We start from the raw sequence: 4,479 nt of genomic DNA, 5'->3' as shown, positions 1-4,479 counted from the left end.
TTGCCAGGAAGGCTTTTATCTTCAGCAGAGAACTTTGACGTTCTCGATGCCGGCTTCCGGCAAGCTGGTTGCCAGGAAGGCTTTTATCTTCAGCAGAGAACTTTGACGTTCTCGATGCCGGCTTCCGGCAAGCTGGTTGCCAGGAAGGCTTTTATCTTCAGCAGAGAACTTTGACGTTCTCGATGCCGGCTTCCGGCAAGCTGGTTGCCAGGAAGGCTTTTATCTTCAGCAGAGAACTTTGACGTTCTCGATGCCGGCTTCCGGCAAGCTGATTGCCAGGAAGGCTTTTATCTTCAGTAGAGAACTTTGACATTCTCGATGCCGGCTTCCGGCAATCTGGTTGCCAGGAAGGCTTTTATCTTCAGCAGAGAACTTTGACGTTCTCGATGCCGGCCTCCGGCAAGCTGATTGCCAGGAAGGCTTTCAGCGAAGAACTTCGTTGTTCTTGACACCGGCTCCCGGCAAGATCGTTGCCGGAAAGGCTTATGGCGAAGAACTTCGTTGTTCTTGACACCGGCTCCCGACAAGATCGTTGCCGGAAAGGCTTATGGCGAAGAACTTCGTCGTTCTTGACGCTGAAAAGATTGGCCCTAAGGGCGTTGCCAGCCCCCGGGCCATAACTGCGTTCAAACATAGCAAGTGATTAGCATCTGAAGTGCACTCAACTTGCTTGCGAATTTTGACTTTCGCTGCATATTCCCTATGCCTGTTGGAATGCTTTCCGGTGCGTACGATCCAGCCAGTAGCACTTGAGGGAACGGGCCCTTAGCGGCTATTCGGGAACAACGCCTCCCGGAAAGGTTTACCTTCTTGGTTCTAGCGCAACCGCACAAGTTGTTGAGCGGACTTGAGGCAATCATGGAGCGCAACTAGCCCCGAGAAGGCTCCTCGGCATACAGGTCTATGCAGAAATCTCAAATAAATAGCGCATGCTATCTTCCTGTTCAACCCTTATTTGTACGTCCACCCTACGCTTTCTAGGGAAACTTGCCAGTGCAGGCACCCTTGCCGCGAGCGCCGAGTGCGGAACTTCAGCAGCCTGCTGGCGGGGTTGCTACCGACAAGTAATCTTGTCGCAACTAGTTGCAGCTCGCTTAAGTTGTTGAGAGGACTCGAAACAAAGTAAGGGCGCTAGCAGCTCACTTAAGTTGCTGAGCGGACTCGAAGCAAAGTAAGGGCGCTAGCAGCTCACTTAAGTTGTTGAGCGGACTCGAAACAAAGTAAGGGCGCTAGCAGCTCACTTAAGTTGCTGAGCGGACTCGAAGCAAAGTAAGGGCGCTAGCAGCTCACTTAAGTTGTTGAGCGGACTCGAAACAAAGTAAGGGCGCGACTAGCTACAAGTTGATTCCTCCGCGCACAGGTTTTTCGTACAAAGAACAAGATCTCCGAGGTGGATAACCTTATATAGAAAGGAAATATCTAAAGTTTTGCATGACTTAGCTTTTTCTGTTGCCGCACTGGCGTCGTTCTTTTGCTCGCCCGCTCCTTGGGAGCCATGACGATGAAGATTTAGCTTCCGTGCACGCCGGATCGGGTTCGCACGATCTCGACGCCCCCTACCTGGCGCGCCAGAGATGTCGGGGGCGATGCTGATTCCCGCCAACACCTATGGGGACAGGGCCCCTTTTCGGTTCGGTGGGGGGCGGAGAGCGCACAAAGAGCGGATCGAGGCAGTGCACGCGGGCGATTTTACCCAGCTTCGGGCCGCATGGATGTGTAAAACCCTACTGCTGCTTGTTTGTGTATATTGGATTCTTGCTCAGGAGCGATGGACGCTGCCAGACTGAGCTTGAGAGTGTTCCTGGTGTTGAACGAGCCGAACTGCTCGAGCCTCTGAATTCTTCGAACGCTCTCCTACGTTGCGCTTGGGCCTCCTTTTATACTCTCAAGGGGTCACCGACAGGGGGCAACGTAGACAAGAAGGGTAAAAATGGAAAAGGATGCGGTAGGTGCAGCTACCGCTACTGTGGATACAGTGCGCCCTACCTAACTCTGACGGCAGGGGACAAAGGCATTAAATGCCTGTCTGAGTCTCCTAAACAGTGCAAAAGGTGACCGTTAGGAGTGCCACCGTTTGCCATGATGGGCTTCTCTTCATCTCCGTTTGCCACCACGTACCCCTAGCTGCACGGCCTCCCGCCACGTGCGCTCTGGGAGAGTCCCAGAGCGACACGTTAGCAGGTGAGATGGAGCGCGGGCATGAAGTGGGGGTTTCCCGCGGCATGCTCCTTGCCGCGGCCGTCGTCTTGTCGCGTCTGGAAGCTTGTCGCTCGCTGGTTCTTGCCGGGACGCAGGGCGCGTCGCGGCAAGCTTTCTTGGTATGTCTTGAGTGGCCTTCCTGGCAAGCTCCTCTTGCCGGGGTCTTGTCTCTTCCCGGCAAGCTCCTCTTGCCGGGGCCTTGGTTGGCCTTCCCGGCAAGCTCCTCTTGCCGGGGCTTTGATTTGAATACTTTGTTCTTGAATGGTCTTCAAGGGAACCACAGAGGGTCCTGGCGGTAACCCGGCAAGCCTTGCCGCGGGGCGCTGCAACTGCCCGTGCACGAGTTCGGGGTAATAGGGTACCCCTACTCTAGTACACCGACAAAGCCCATCGTTGGAATATACATGCCAAGTTCTATAATGAAAAATTCCCACTAGTATATGAAAGTGACAACATAGGAGACTCTCTATATGAAGAACATGGTGCTACTTTGAAGCACAAGTGTGGAAAAGGATAGTAACATTGTCCCCCTTTTTTATTTTCTTTTTTTGGCCTTTCCTTTTTTATATTTGGCCTTTCTTTTTCTGTTTTTTTATTTGGCCTTTCCTTTTTTTGGCCTTTCTTTTTTATAGGGGATAAAGCTCTAATAATTATGATCATCACACTTCTATTTATTTACAACTCAAGAATTACAACTCGATACTAGAGCAAGATATGACTCTATATGAATGCTTCCAGCGGTGTACCGGGATGGGAAATGAATCAAGAGTGACATGTATAAAAAATTATGCAAGGTGGCTTTGCCACAAATACAATGTCAACTACATGATCATGCAAGCCAATATGACAATGATGATGCGTGTCATGATACGGAACGGTGGAAAGTTGCATGGCAATATATCTCGGAATGGCTATGGAAATGCCATTATAGGTAGGTATGGTGGCTGTTTTGAGGAAGATATAAGGAGGTTTATGTGTGATAGAGCGTATCATATCACGGGGTTTGGATGCACTGGCAAAGTTTGCACCAACTCTCAAGGTGATAAAGCGCAATGCACAGTACCAAAGAGGCTAGCAATGATGGAAGGGTAAGAGTGTGTATAATCCATGGACTCACATTAGTCATAAAGAACTCATGTACTTATTACAAAAGTTTTATTAGCCCTCGAAGCAAAGTACTACTACGCATGCTCCTGGGGGGGAGGTTGGTAGGAGTTAACCATCGCGCGCCCCCGACCTCCACACGTAAGGAAGGCAATCAAAAGAGCACCCCATGCAACAAATTTGTTACACAACTTTTACCATACGTGCATGCTACGGGACTTGCCAACTTCAACACAAGTATTCCTTAAATTCACAGTTACCCAACTAGCATGACTCTAATATCACCACCTTTATATCTCAAAACAATTATCAAGCATCAAATTGATCATAGCATCCAATTCACTTCTTATGATAGTTTTTATTACACCCAACTTGGATGTCCATCATATTAGGAGCAATTTTATAACCATAGAAAATACCATGCTGTTCTAAAAGGCTCTCAAAATAATATAAGTGAAGCATGAGAGATCAACAATTTCTAAAAAATAAAACCACCGCCGTGCTCTAAAAAGATATAAGTGAAGCACTAGAGCAAAACTATCTAGCTCAAAAGATATAAGTGAAGCACATAGAGTATTCTAATAAATTCCAAATCATGTGTGTCTCTCACAAAAGGTGTGTACAACAAGGATGATTGTGGTAAACTAAAGAGCAAAGACTCATATCATACAAGACGCTCCAAGCAAAACACATATCATGTGGCGAATAAAAATATAGCTCCAAGTAAAGTTACCGATAGACGAAGATGAAAGAGGGGATGCCTTCCGGGGCATCCCCAATCTTAGGCTTTTGGTTGTCCTTGAATTATATTGGTGTTCCATGGGCATCCCTGAGCTTAGGCTCTTGCCACTCCTTATTCCATAGTCCATCAAATCTTTACCCAAAACTTGAAAACTTCACAGCACAAAACTCAACAGGAAATCTCATAAGCTCCGTTAGTGCAAGAAAGAAAAACCACCACTTAAGGTACTGTAATGAAGTCATTATTTATTTATATTGGTATTAAACCTACTGTATTCCAACTTCTCAAAGGTTCAGACCCCCCAATACTAGCCATAGATGCATCAAAATAAGCAAACAACACACGAAAAACAGAATCTGTCAAAAACAGAACAGTCTGTAGCAATCTGTAACTTTAGAATACTTATGGAACTCTAAAAATCCTACCAAAATAGT

This window comes from Triticum dicoccoides, chromosome 7B (genome assembly GCF_002162155.2).
Source record: "Triticum dicoccoides isolate Atlit2015 ecotype Zavitan chromosome 7B, WEW_v2.0, whole genome shotgun sequence".
NCBI lineage: Eukaryota > Viridiplantae > Streptophyta > Magnoliopsida > Poales > Poaceae > Triticum > Triticum dicoccoides.
Note: the sequence above shows the minus strand (reverse complement) of the source record.